Consider the following 15065-nt stretch of genomic DNA (forward strand, 5'->3'; position numbering starts at 1 on the left):
GTTAAGTGACTTGCCTAGGGTCACATAGGTAGTAAGTGTCAAGTGTCTGAGGCCGAAATTGAACTCAGGTCCCTCTGAATCCAAGGCCAGAGTTCTATCCACTACACCACCTAGCTGCCCCCTGGCAGGGAGGAATCTTGGAGGGGATAAGGGGTCTGTGTGTTGGCAAGGGGAGGAACTAGGGAAGGATCTGTTGGGTGGAAAGAGTGATGAAAAAATAGGCTAGGGGAGGATTGGTTTCTGAGAAATGGGATGGGAGCAGGTTAGCCCCTCAACTAGAAGACTTCTGGGAGTTTGATGTTAGGACCAGATTTGGAAGAGATAGGGTTGCTGGAAATTGCTGAGAAAGGGAGGAAGGAAGAAATTCAATTCAAAAGACATTTATTAAGCACTGACTGCAAGGCACCATACTAGTGCCTTTGTATCTGATGATACAAAGATTGAAAGCTCCTCAAGGGACTTAAGGGGGGTGGGGGCAAAGGATACACGTATATAAAAACGAAATAATTTAAGGAGCAAAAGACATTGACTCCAAAGGCAATCAGGAAAGACTTGCACAGGTAGCACCTGACATGAACCTTGAAGAAAAATAAGGATTCCAGAAGGTGAGATGGAAGGTGGAAGTGAGGAAGCAAGAGACGTTAGGGTTCTGGTTTCTGTATCACTGAGATACTGTCCTTTCCTCTCCAGGCATGATTTGTGCCCCTAAAACATGTTTCTGTTATCATCCATGCTGCTATGAATGGGAAGAAATGGATAATAGATCACATTTCCATAGTGTACATTATAGTTTACAAAGCACTTTCCTGTTAAGGCCCTTGTGAGATGAGTGATAACAGCTGAGATTTGTAAAGTACTTTGCTTTAATCATTTAATTAATCATTTGATTTTCACAACTTCCAGATAAGGTAAGTAGAGTAGATAACATCCTCATTTAAAAATGAGAAAAATAAACCTTAGAAATATGAAATATTTTGCCTAGGAAACATCATTAGTAAACCTGGCACTTGAACCTTACTACTATTCCTCCAATAGCTGTCCACTTTAGACATAACTGAACCATCAGACCTGCAGTTGATTGATTTGATGTTCATTGCAGTAGAATTTGATTTCTGAAAGTACATTTTATCTTAGAGATAGAATGAAGATCTTGTGCTGGTTGCAACTTTAATAATGATGTATTAATGTACAAAGCTCCTGCAACAGGCACTCCTAGAAGAGAAAGGCTGAGTCAGGCCAAACTGCTGTGGGAAACTTCAAACTAGACTAACATCTCTGCCAGGTTGTTATGAATTGTAGTGTATTATTGTGAACCCAGTAGCTATTGGTGTCATAGTATTACAAGTCTCCTTGTTGATGGTTTCTTATATTTTGTCTCCATGGATTTAACAATGACTTAACTTTAACTTTTTGAGGTGCTGCCAATCAAAGGTCCTTTAATAAATAATGATGCACTAAGATGAAACACTTTCTGTGGCTGTGTTAGATATTGCAGGATAGTCTTAGAGAACACTGAGGAAACCCTTCTCAGAGCATCTTTGCCTGTCTGTAACTTGAAAGCTGTTAAAAGCTGACTTTGATTTATTGTATTCATAATAGCATAAATATTAATCTGTTTCCACTGTTTTAACAATGGAAAGCAATTCAGGCAGTATGGAGTTTGCACCCGATGGGATTGTTTAGCTATACATGGAAACATCATTAATGTAAAGTCCATACTTAAAAACCTGCCCTCTCTACCTCTCCCTGGAAAAAGTAGGTTTCTTATGTTAATTCCTCCACTGACTGAATATTTCTTTTTGTGGTCACCGGTTCTGGCTTTGGCTACCACTTTCCTAATCTCCTTCAATTCTTAAATGCATAATTTCAGGAGAGAGTAGGCATTGGACTTCTGAAGTGAATGTTAGATCCCTTCAGGAAGGCATCAGTAACTTGGCTCCTTCTGGGCTGTGCTGTATAGTGATGTTAGGAATCATACTGGTACAGTGGAATGGGTACTGGACTTGGAATCAGAAATCCTAGCTAGATTTAGATTCTAGCTCTACCATTTGATAGCTATATGACCTTAGACAAGGCAATTAACTTCTTAGGGCCTCATTTTCCTCATCTGTAGTATGAAGGAGTTATGCTAGATAACATCTAGGATCCCTTCCAGTTCTGACATTGTGTGGTTGTAAAGCTCTTTAGCTGTACAAGCTACTTGCTTCCTAACAGGGCTGTTGCCTTACACATAGGCACTTAACAAATGTTTGTAGAGTTGGGCAGTTCTGTGAGGTAGATAGTGTGCAAGTATGGTTGCTTCCAATGAGATTTAAGGCTGGAAGGATGTTTAGAGACATCCAAACTGTCCTCCCAGCCCTCTAGAGAGATTGTGAAACAGCTTCCAAGTACGTGTTGGAGCTAAGTGGTATCTACTCTAGATGGGTCTGGAGTAGGAAAGGGCTACTAGGAGATTTTAATTATACAGTATGTTGTAGGTCACGGTGACCATACCTGTTGATACCTATTTGAAATTTGCAGGCCATTAGTATAAGATCTAGCTTGCCCGGATCTCTGAGGCTTTAAGTCATTTTAAAATGATTAATTAATTGAACCGTGAGCTACTAGATAAGTAGTAATTTTTTAATATCTAAAACTGAAGAATAATGCTTTATCAGATTTTATCCAACTCTTGATCATCTTCCCTAACAGGAAAGGAGTTTTCAAAGCACTTTCACAGCCATTTTCATTTTTCCCTTTACTATGACCCCTTGAGGTAAGTTGGGGGAGAGGTGCCGTCTGTCTTCTTTACAAAAGAGAAAACTGATACTCATGTAAGTGAAGTGACTTGTCCACAGATTTTCTGATGCTTTTTCCAGGGTCTTTTCCACTAGATCCTGTGCTGCCTTTGGAGGGAAAAAGCACAGATTATAGTTATCAGGGCATGCCACTGATTTTAGGCTTATTGTCCCTTAGGTTAAATGTGGGTAGCATACTAGCTTACTCTCCTTCCTTGGGAACTGGAGGTTATTCACTAATGGGGGCATAGTAACACCCTCAGGAGATCAGAAGAGTTATATTTAGGACTCGTACGCTAAGAGCCAGAGTCCCTGTAATAAAATTAATCGACATTTTTGTGAATCTGTAATATTTGATAGGAAATAAAGTGAAAATGGCCAGCCTTTGGAAAATAGAGAACCTTTTTATAACTTAGTATTTAATGAGCAGTTTGGTGCCTTAATTTCCTCACCTGTATTAATAATTCAGATTTCCATAGAATCTTAAAGTTTATAAAGTATTTTGCTTACGTAGCCCTGTTTGAGATAAATGCTAGTGATAAGTTGAACACTCCCATGGGTTTGATCTCATCACTAGCATTTACCTAGCCCTTGCAGGTTTGCAAAGCACTTTATAAATACTCATTTGATTCTCATTACAACTCTAGGAGACAGGTGCTGTTACTAATCCTATTTTACAGATCAGGAAACTGAGGGAGGTAGAGGTTAAATGACTTGCCTAGGGTGACACATCTAATACATGTCTGAGGCTGGATTTTAATTTACGTCTTCCTGACAAGTACAATACGCTGTCCATAGCGCCCCCTAGCTCTCTGTAATGAATGTTTAAGTAGAGCCTTATAGCCGCTTCCCCACCTTCTGACTGATGATATAAGAGCACTAAATTTGGAAGGAGGGGACCTGGTTTTGAATCCAGGCTTCACTATTTGCAGTCTCCCTGACCTTGGGTAGACCTTAACCTCTCAGGGTACCAATTTCCTCATCTATAAAATGAGCAAACTGGGTTATGTAATTTGTAAGTCTCCTTCCAGGTCTAAGTATGTTGGTATATTATAAAAGAATCAAATTGCCCTCTACTCTCTCATTTATCTTGGTAACCCCTTCCTCAGAAAAGCCCTTGGTTTGTTTTGTTTTGTTTTTTTAATTTGCTCCATACATAATAGCGCAGAATCTCAGAAGCTTTATTTTGCTGGATTTTAAGTCATACCCTGCAAAAAATCTGTCTGATACATTGCTTTCTTGTGTATGAGAAAATAGTTCTAAGACATGATGACACTTGAATGATGCTAAGAGGATATGTACTTTTTATGAACCATGACTTCTGTAGTTTCACCTAACAGGGATTCTTAACCGCGGATTTTTGAACTTGTTTTTTTTCCCCCACATTATTTTGATAGACTTGGTGATCCTGTATGTTTTATCCATTTTAAAATATTCTGATGAGTTGATTACACAAAAAAAAGATAAGAACCTCTGACATAGTATTAACATTCCCAGTGAATATCAGTTGATCTGTATTACATAATATTTTTTTCCCCAAGATCAGGGACTACACTGGGCTCTTGCCATGCAGATTCTGTGTATAATGTGACACTGAGATGTAGTAATTCAGGATTCCCAGATCAGTTGACATTTACATTAGACTTCTCTTAATGGGAAATCAAGCCACAAGCAATTTTAAGTAGTTTTTCCTAGAAATCTGTGTTTCTTAGGGGGAGTCATTTTAAGTAAATGATGGCCAAAGCAGCCTGAATGTTTTTTCCCCCTCACTTTTGGTATGCTGTGACGTACTGCTTCCTTGTGGCCATAGTATTTTCTCTGTATCTGCTGATTGGTAAATTTATATCTAAGCATATATATTTTTTAAAGTGAATGACTTTCTTTTAAAGAATCAACACATCCAAGAATTAATTGGATCAAGAAGAAGCAAGAGCAAGCATTTTCTAAGACAAAAAAATGTTTTGTGTTACTGTGGCAGTCCAGTACAGAGCTTCTAAAACTTTCTTGTGTCATGGACGCTTTTGGCAGTCTAGTGAAGTCTGGACGTGGACCCTTTCTCACAGTGTTTTTAAATGCAAAAATTAAAATATGTAAGATTACACAGGAAAGCAATTATACTGACATACATTTATCAAAAAAAATTTCAAAGTTTATGGACTCCCTGAAATTATCCATGGACCCAAGAATTTAGAAGATTCTTATGCCTGGTTTAGCATAAGAATGCCAGTGCTCCACAGAAAAATTCATTTTAATACTACATGTGAAAAAAGTTTTTTATATAGATGAATATTCATGTAACACAGTATTAAAAACTGCTTTACATGGGAGTTTTGGTACATGGCTGTAATTGATGTTTTTCTGGGTCTGTTGTGCTCAATTTAGAAGGAAAAAATTCCCATCTCATTTAACCACCCAGGCCTCATAAACTTAACATTTTAATGGTAAAAGCATACTTCAGTGAGTTTACACCTAGCCTTTGAAACCAAAATGGATTTTAGTTAAGCTCTTTATCTCTGCAAATCCTGTAGGTCTCATGGATTTACAAGATTAGCTATAGTCAATTTTTAGTTTGAGGTGATTTTTGGTTTGAGGGGTTAAATAGTAGTGTTTCTCTGAGATCATTACGTTTTTATAGAGCTCAGATTTATAAATAAATAGTGGGAAGTTTCAGATTTTTCAGTGAACCAAATAAAATACAATTGAGAAATAAAATAGCTTGGTAAAAAAAAGTTTTTGTGGCTTTTATATTCAAGAGTAAAGGGAGAGAGGAATAAGCATTTATATAGCTCTGTCTCTTTTGATCTTCACAGTTGCTCTACAAGGTAGATGCTGTTATTATCCTCATTTTATAGTTGAGGAAAGAAACTGAGGCAAATAGAAGTTAAGGAAATTGCGCAGGGTCATGTAGCTACTAAGTGTCTGAGGCAGAATTTGAACTCAGATCTACCTTACTCCAGGTCTAGCATTATCCATTACATCACCAAATTACCACTACATTTCTGTTTTGCCATTATGCTTTGGTGCCTGCCAGAGCTTATGCTCACCACAACCTTAGAGAACCCAGTGAACCTCATCATAATAAGGTAGCAGAACAGGTCTATTTGTGCCCTTTTTTCTTTGTTAGCAAGAAACAGTATTGTTCTGGCTTCTTAATAATTCACGATTTTAGTTACTGTAGTAAACATTGTTGTAAATAACATTTTCATGTAAATAGTTTTATTTTCTAGAAAAGCCTCTTTCAATTTTTATTTTTTGGAAGAAGGAAAACATCCTACTTCTATCATTTATTTTTAAAACTTCTCTAGTTCAACCAAATTGAATTATATTAGAAACTCTTTTTCTTTACTAAATTAAAATGTTTCAGTTGTTTGGGGATAGCTAATGTAAAAAATATTTAGGTAGAGTCGGGGGTAGAGAGCAGTGCCCATTATGCTGTTCTTAATGAAAATTTTCTATTTCTCTCTTTAAGCTCACTTTTCTTGGATTATTAAAATTTGCTGCATCATTACAATCTTTGTAATTCTTGTCTGAGAATAGATACCTTTTTAATAGCAATATATTTTGAAGTTCTGTGTTGCTTTGATTTACATTTTGTAAATGCTAAACTTAGAGTGTGCAGTGAATAGAATGCTGGGCCTGGAATCTGAAAGACTCCTCTTCCTGAGTTCAAATCCAGTCTCAAACACTTACTGGATGTGTGACCCTGGGCAAATCACTTAACCTTGTGTGCCTCCGTTTCCTCATCTGTAAAATGAGCTAGAGAAGGAAATGGCAAACCACTCCAGTTCTTTGCCAGAAAACTCCAAATGGGGTTACGAAGAATCAGACACGACTGGAAAACGACTGAACAACAAACAACAAGAACACTGGATTCTGAGTAAGAAGATCCAGACTCAAATTCTTACTGAAACATGTATGACCTTGGAAAAGTTGCTTTACCTTATAGACCCCAGTTTCCTTATCTACGTAATGAGTCGGGATTAGATGACCTCCAAGGCCCTTTCCAACTCTAAAATCTTGTGTATTATACTTGGCACATAGGGATTTAATAAATGCTTGTTGGTTGATTGAATTTTCTGACAGTAAAGGATTGTTCAAACCTGAAATGATGGCTACTGGAAGAGGTTATGTAATCTTCTGTATAAGATATTAAGGCTTACTTGTTTGGGGTATTTTAGGGGTTGGGAAATGGACTGATGGGCCCCTTAGTGGCTCTTCCAGCTCTTTAGTTTTAGGATTCTAGGTCTGAGGCACAGAAATATTTGTATGTACACCATAGGAAAAACAGTATATTTCAGCAGATGTGGGTCAACAAAACTTTTTTTATTTTAAACTTGATCTGCAAAGTCTTTGGTAATTTCTGTTTGTCAGACTTAATTTGAAGGACAGTTTACTATATGAAAGGTACTGTGCTTGATGCTACAGCTTAAAGCAAATGCTTCTGTCATTTTTAAAAAGGAATCATATTGGAAAATTAATACAGTGCAAATTCCTTCCAGCTCAATCTCAGGCCTATGAAGAAATTAGACCATGAGATTTTAACAGTAACGGTATCACCCTCCCTCCCCCCATTCTTACTTATTCAATGTGTTAGCCATTTTGGGGAGGTGAATTTAGAATGTGTTTCCTCTAAGCCTATATTTCTGTTTTATATCCTACTGATAACCACACTGGTTTCTCTTCCATCAGTCCATCCTAAGATTATAAAAGCAGTGTTTTGGGAAGATGGGTGTTATTCCCTGCTGAAAACCTTCTGTTTTGCCTTCAGGGATAAAGTCCAAACCTCTCATACTGGTTTTTACTCTTATATATAAATTAATTTCGCCCTAGCTCTTCAACCTTATCTTTCAGTGCTTTAAAAAGAGCAATCCTTCCCTACAACTAGGCTAGTCTCATTGTTGCTCTTTAGTACTCTTTGGTACCTTTAAATCATTTTACTTTGTATTTGGAAGCTCTGGAAGTATATACTTTTTTTTTTTTTAATCTTTGAAGGAAAGGAAAGGAAAGGAAAGCAAAAGCAGGAGAAACAGGCAATATGTTACCATAGAGTAGGTATTCTTAACTGAAAGGGCCCCTTTTAGGGGTCTGAGAACTTGGCTGGGGGAAGGGGAGAATTACATTTCTATTTTCACTAACTTCTAATGGAAAGTTAGCATTTCCTTCAAGTATGGATGGGGTACAGACTTTATTTTACCGGATTGCCAGACACAAAAAAGTTTTAAAAACCCATGTAGTAGAGTATTGGTTGTAACTTTAGACTGAGATCTAAAAGGAGCCTATGGAAAAGTCTTGAGGGATCTTTGGAAAAATCTCAAAAAGGAAGCTGAGCATATCTGAACAGCATATAGAAACTCCGGTGGCCAATGGTCCATTCTCCCACGCAGTCGACAAGTTCTACTTTCTTTTCTCTCCACTCTCCTGAAATGTCCTCAGGGAAGAACCAAAGCTAAAGCAAGTGTCTTGGTGGATAAGAAGCCCAGGACTACTTTTCAACTTGCCAAGTAAACTATGAACAATCTTGAGTGGGAAGAATAAAGTATGCTCCTTGGTAAGACTGAGCTGAAATACTAGGTATCATGACCTAGATTTGTGACACCCTGGTCTTAGGACCCCTGTTGTTTATCTTTCTGTTACCCTTGCTTAGAATGCCATCATCCCATTTTGACCCTTCCTTTATGATTTAGCCAAAGTTCTGTTTCCTATTTGAAATTTCCTAGACTTTTCCACTCCATATTAACCATTCTTTTTTTTTCTTTTAATTTTATTTATTTTTTATTAATTTATTTTGAATTATCAACAATCACTTCCACCAGCTTTCGAGTTTTAAGTTTTTCTCCCCCTCCCTCCCCATCTCCCTCCCCAGTGTATCAGCTATACATAAACATTCCTATTAAATGTATTTTCACATTAGTGATGTTGTAAGGAAGAATTAGGACCAATAGGAGGAACCATCAGAAAGAGGATACAAAACACAACAGAAGAAAAAAAAATAGCAAATAGTATGCTTCAATCTGTATTCAAACTCCATAGTTCTTTCTTTGGATGTGGATAGCGTTTTCCATCATGAGGCTTTTGGGGATGTCTTAGATCCTTGTATGGCTGAGAAGAGTTGTCTATCAATATTAATCATCTCACAATGTGGCTGTTACTGTGTATAACATTCTCCCGGTTCTGCTCAATTCACTCAGCATCAGTCCATGAAAGTTTTTCCAGGTTTTTCTGAAGTCAGCCTGTTCATCATTTCTTTCTTTTTTTTTTTGGCTTGGGGTTAAGTGACATGCCCAGGGTCACACAGTAAGTGTTATGTGTCTGAGGTTAGATTTGAACTCAGGTCCTCCTGAATCCAGGGCTGGTGCTCTATATCCACTACACCACCTAGCTGCCCCAATGTTCATCATTTCTTATAGCACAATAGTATTCCATAACATTCATATACCACAACTTGTTCAGCCATTCCCCAATTGATGGACATCCTCTCAATTTCCAATTCTTTGTCACCACAAAAAGAGTTTCTATAAATATTTTTGTATATGTGGGTCCTTTTCCCGTTTGTATGATGATCTCTTTGGGATATAGCCCTAGAAGTGCTATTGCTGGGTCAAAGGGTATGCACATTTTTATAGCCCTTTGGGCATAGTTCCAAAGTGCTCTCCAAAATGGTTGAATCATTCACAACTCCACCAACAATGCATTAGTGTTCCAATTTTCCCACATCTTCTCCAACATTTATCATTTTCCTGTTTTGCCATCTTGGCCAATCTGATAGGTGTGATGTGGTACTTCAGAGTTGTTTTGATTTGCATTTCTCTAATCAATAGTGATTTAGAGCATTTTTCCATATGACTATAGATGGCTTTAATTTCTTCATCTGAGAACTGCCTGTTCGTATCCTTTGACCATTTATCAATTGGGGAATGACTTGTATTCTTATAAATTTGACTTAATTCTCTATAGATTTTAGAAACGAGGCCTTTATCAGAGAGACTGGTTATAAAAATTCTTTCACAATTTTCTACTTTCCTTCTAATCTTGGTTGCATTGGCTTTGTGCAAAAACTTTTCAATTTAATGTAATCAAAGTTATCCATTTTGCTTTTGATCGTGTTCTCTATCTCCTGTTTGGTCATGAATTCTGCTGTTCTTCATAAATCTGAGAGCTAAACTATTCCTTGCTCTCTCAGTTTGCTTATAGTATCAGCCTTTACATCTAAATCATGAACCCATGTTGACTTTATTTTGGTATATAGTGTGAGTTTTTAATCTGTGCCTAGTTTCTGCCATACTTTTTTCTAGTTTTCCCAGCAGTTTTTTTTGACCATTCTTTACTTGTTTTTTTGCCAACTTAATTTAACATTTTACACCATCTGATAACCCTGTGAGGTGAGTACTATAGGTTTTGTTCACAATTTTACAAATGAGAAATCAGGCATATTCTTTTTTTTTTTATTTCTAGTTTTCAACAATCACTTCTACAAGCTTTTGAGTTTTAAATTTTTCTCCCCCTCGCTTCCCACCTCCCTCCTCAAGATGGTGTGCAATCTGATACAGGCTTTGCACATACATTCCTATTAAACATATTTTCACATTAGTCATGTTGTAAGGAAGAATTAGAACCAATAGGAGGAACCACAAGAAAGAGGAAACAAAACACAACAGAATTAAAAAATAGCAAATAGTATGCTTCGATCTGCATTCAAACCCCATAGTTCTTTCTCTGGATGTGAATAGCATTTTCCATCTTGAGACTTTTGGAGATGTCTTAGATTCTTGGATTGCTGAGAAGAACTAAATCTGTCAAAGTTAGTCTTCAAACAATGTGGCTGTTGCTGTGTATGACGTTTTCCTGTTTCTGCTCACTTCACTCAGCATCAGTCCATATAAGTCTTTCCAGGTTTTTCTGAAGTCAGCCTGTTCATCATTTCTTATAGCACAATAGTATTCCATTACATTCATATACCACAATTTGTTCAGCCATTCCCCAATTGATGGGCATCCCCTCAATTTCCAGTACTTTGTCGCCACAGAAAGAGCTGCTATACATATTTTTGTACATGTGAGTCCTTTTCCCATTTTTATGATCTCTTTGGGATACAGCCCTAGAAGTGCTATTGTTGGGTCAAAGGGTATGCACATTTTTATAACCCTTCAGGCATAGTTCCAAATTGTTCTCCAAAATGGTTGAATCATTTCACAACTCCACCAAAAATGCATTAGTGTTCCAATTTTCCCACATCTTCTCCAACATTTATCATTTTCCTGTTTTGCCATCTTGGCCAATCTGATAGGTGTGATGTGGTACCTCAGAGTTGTTTTGATTTGCATTTCTCTAATCAATAGTGATTTAGAGCATTTTTTCATATGATTATAGGTAGCTTTAATTTCTTCGTCTGAAAACTGCCAAACAGGCATATTCTTAAGAAGCTAAGGGCTTACAACTATTAGGTGTATAAGGTGGGATTCAAACCTACTGACTCCAAATCCATCACTTTATTCACTGTTCCATACTTCCATTCCATAATCATTTGTGGCCTTCTTTTAATGTTTAATATGTGCCTAAATTGCCAGTATTTTATACTTAATTTTGTAGCCTCCACAACACTTTGCATAGGATGGGAAATATAGTAGTTGCTAAATAAAAATTTTTTTGAGTTGAAAGAAGATGTGGAGGATGTTACTGATAAATTTGAGTGTTGGTAGTGAAAATTGGTGAACATTTGAAACATTTTTTAACTTTTCCAAAGGCTTCTGTGAAGATGTTTATTTAACAGTCTTGCACACAAAGCTAACTACTGTATGCAAGGCATTGATTGTGCTAGGTGCTGGGGATATGAAGAGAAGAAAAGTGACAACCTCTTTCCCTAAAGGGCTTACTTTCTTTTTTTAAATTTTTTTAATTTTATTTTTTTTTTTTAGGCAGTTGAGGTTAAGTGACTTGCCCAGGGTCACACAGCTAGTAAGTGTCAAGTGTTTGGTCTGAGGCTGGATTTGAACTCAGAATCTCCTGACTTCAGGGCAGGTGTTCTATCTACTGTGTCACCTAGCTGCCCAAGGGCTTACTTTCTATTGTGCAAAGAAAAACATCTATGTTTTATGAATATCAGGCAATCAACAAGCATTTACCAAATACTATGTGCCAAGCACTAATCTAAATATAACACGAGGTAGGGAGAGATGGAACAAAAGAACAATACAGACAGTGTTCTAGCAAAATCTGAGGTTGGAGAGAGATGCTTAGAAATCTTGGTTCTTGGGTGAAATGTATTATAAATGTTAAATCCATGCCTAATTGGTCCTAGTACTAAGGAATTTGTTCTTAGACACATTACAGTTCAGTCTTACTAGGTAACCAGGGGACAATTATCCACTTTAAACTGTTTTAGCTGTAGGAATAACTCTTAATGAGTACTTAGCATTCATAAATAGCAAATTAACCTTTACTTGAAATCTTTAGGTTTCTGTCAGCTATTGTTGTAACTCTGATATGCTTTTAATCAGTTTTTAAATTAATATAAAAGCTCTTCTTGACTTAGAGAAATAAATTAAAAATTAATAATACACTTAGAGAACCATCCACACATGGTCCTTATTGTAGCCATTGATGGACCTACCTGCTCTCATCTGATTGGTAATTTGTTTAGCACACAGTCTCATAGCATCATAGAAAATTAGAAGGAATCTTAGAGATGATATGATCTCTTTTATTAATTTTACAGATAAAGGAATTGAGGCTCAGGTAAAGTAACTTGTCCACAGTCACATAGCAAGTGGTGAACAGACCTGGGACTTAAAGTCTTCTAGTTCTATCCCAGAGTATCTGTCAAATCATGCTTGGTTTCATAATAGGGAAATGTATATTAGTTTCTTGGAATTAACATAATAGCAAAATGCTTTACAAATGTTATCTCATTTTTATCCTTTCAACAGTCCTGGGAGGTACATGCCATTATTATCTCCATTTTACAAATAAGGAAGCTAAGGCAGACACAGGGTGACTTGCCCAGGGTCATACACACAGTTTGTAAGTTTCCAGTATAGGATTTTGAACTTGAATCTTCCTGTCCTAGACCCAGAATTCTTTCTGTTGCACTACATAACTCAAATCTGTATAGTGCATTACAGTTTATTGAACACTTTCCTTACAATAACCCTACGAAGTGAGGGAAGTGTAGAGCAGAGTTTATCTTCATTTTACATATCACAAAACTGAGGTTCAGAGAGCCCAAGTATCTTAGTCATTAGTCAGTAAACAGGTATTAAGAGGCTGTGTGTCAGATGCTGTGCTAAGAGGTGGGGACACAAATACAAAAAAAGAGTTAAGTCAGCCCTGATCTCAAGGAGCTTACAGTCTAATGAAGGAAGACTACACACAAAAGGAAGCTGAAAAGTTGGTGGAGGGGGTGGGGATCCACAGGTACCCAGTGAAGGGGAATGATGGAGAAGGCCCAGAGTAGTGCAGCTAGGTGAGAAATAAGATATTCTGAGGTGAGGGCCCTCAGTTCATGGCCCCACACTTCAGTCAGGGACAGAAGTAAGTGATGAGATACCTAGGTTGATAGGATCTTGCAGAATGATGTTTTCCCAATAATAAGCTTCCCATATGATTTTGGGACTGTACAAACACAGTTAAAACTAGAAGAGACCTCAGGGTTCATTTGGTCTAACCCTTAATTTTATAGGTGAGGAAATTGACATCCAAAAAAAGGTTAAGTCACTTACGAGACTCATATAATTAGTAAATAGCAAAACTGAGATTCAAATCCAGATACTTTTAACTCCATGTCCAGTACTCTTTCTTTAGCATCACATTGCCCACAGTTACAAAGCTAATAAAAATGAGAGAACCTGCACTTGATCCCAGGTCATCTGATTTCAAATATTGCATACTTTTCTCTGTATCAGGGTACTTTTCATTGAATGTGTTTGGGAGAAAAATGAAGGATTATCTTCTATGACAGTATTATCTTCTGGTTATTACATACCCCTTCAAGCCATGATCATAGTGTTTCATAGTGTGCCTCCATTCTGCGTTTTCCCTCCTTAATCCCAAACAAAAGAAGTGAGTAGCAGATTCAGATTCTTTAAATATTTGAACCAGGTCCTTAAACTGTTCTTTCCATATGATATACACTAATAATCCTACCTTTATTTAGATAATGGTTGTTTATGCTTTAGAAACTTGTGAAAACAAAACCCACATGCAGTATTGTCCTAGCTAACTAAGCCTTTAACTGGTTTACTGTGAAAGAAGGAGTAAATGCTTGCCCACTGTAGGAGTAATACTGTTGCTATTTTGAAGTTTTTATGTCATTGAACACTTAACTTGGAATTTTTCCAGCATACCAAATAAGTTAAGCTTTTCTACTTGTAATGCATGCTGTTTTACAACTTGAATTTGAATCATGCTTTAATATTGAGTATACTTTGATGTACTTATGATGAAATAAAATCATATTATCTCCTTTTGAAGAGTAAAAACATTTGATTTACCATACTCTCAATTCCATTATGTTTTAAGATTTGTAAAACATTTTCCTCATGATCCTGAAGTAGGTACAAGTAGTACAAAATATACTCATGTCATAGATGAGAAATCTGAGGCTCTGAGAGTTTATGAGTTGCTCAAATCTATGCAGCCAGTGACAGAATCATGATTTGAACTGAGGTCCTTTGGCTTTATGTTCTAGTGTTTATTCTGTTATACCATACTATCCTTTTAATACCACATTTTAGTCAATAATAAACTATATGTACTTTTTAATCTCTTTGGCCACATTGCTCTTGGGAGTACTTAATGACCTCTAGGTAATCAAACAGAGGTAGCATGGTGCCAACAGATAAAAGTTTAAATCCCTCCAACCCCAAGAGTGGTCCTTCCTATTTACCACTTCTCCCAAAGACAAGATAATTCTAAAGAAGTAAATACAGTGCCGTGTGTGTGTGTGTGTGTGTGTGTGTGTGTTAGAAAATCAATCCATATTCAACTCTAGGCATTTAATTTCGCTGTTCAAGATATCTTGTAGCTAGAAGGGGTCTTTCTAGTTTTCATTTTTACAGTGGAAGTAAATGAATCCAAGAAAAGTAAAGTGACTTGGCCAAAGTCACATCTAGTCTGTGACAGAGCTAAGACTAATTGCTTAGATCTCCTCTTAGTCTGGTGCTCTTTATTTTTTTAATAACTAAACAGTGTTGTAAATGTGTAAAAGTCTAAATCACCCTCAAAAATGTAGTCCTTCCTATTTGCCCTTCCCCTTCCTTCCCCCCTCAATAATTCTAAAGAAGTAAACATAAT

At 36.8% G+C, this 15065-nt stretch overlaps 1 protein-coding gene across 1 annotated transcript in view; it reads left to right on the top strand.

The window, feature by feature from the left end:
* UBE2V1 (ubiquitin conjugating enzyme E2 V1) overlaps window positions 1–15065 on the top strand; it is a 30737-nt gene that overhangs the window by 966 nt on the left and 14706 nt on the right. The window lies entirely within an intron of this gene.

This window comes from Vombatus ursinus, unplaced genomic scaffold, assembly GCF_900497805.2.
Source record: "Vombatus ursinus unplaced genomic scaffold, bare-nosed wombat genome assembly UNPS02000580.1, whole genome shotgun sequence".
NCBI classification, from domain to species: domain Eukaryota; kingdom Metazoa; phylum Chordata; class Mammalia; order Diprotodontia; family Vombatidae; genus Vombatus; species Vombatus ursinus.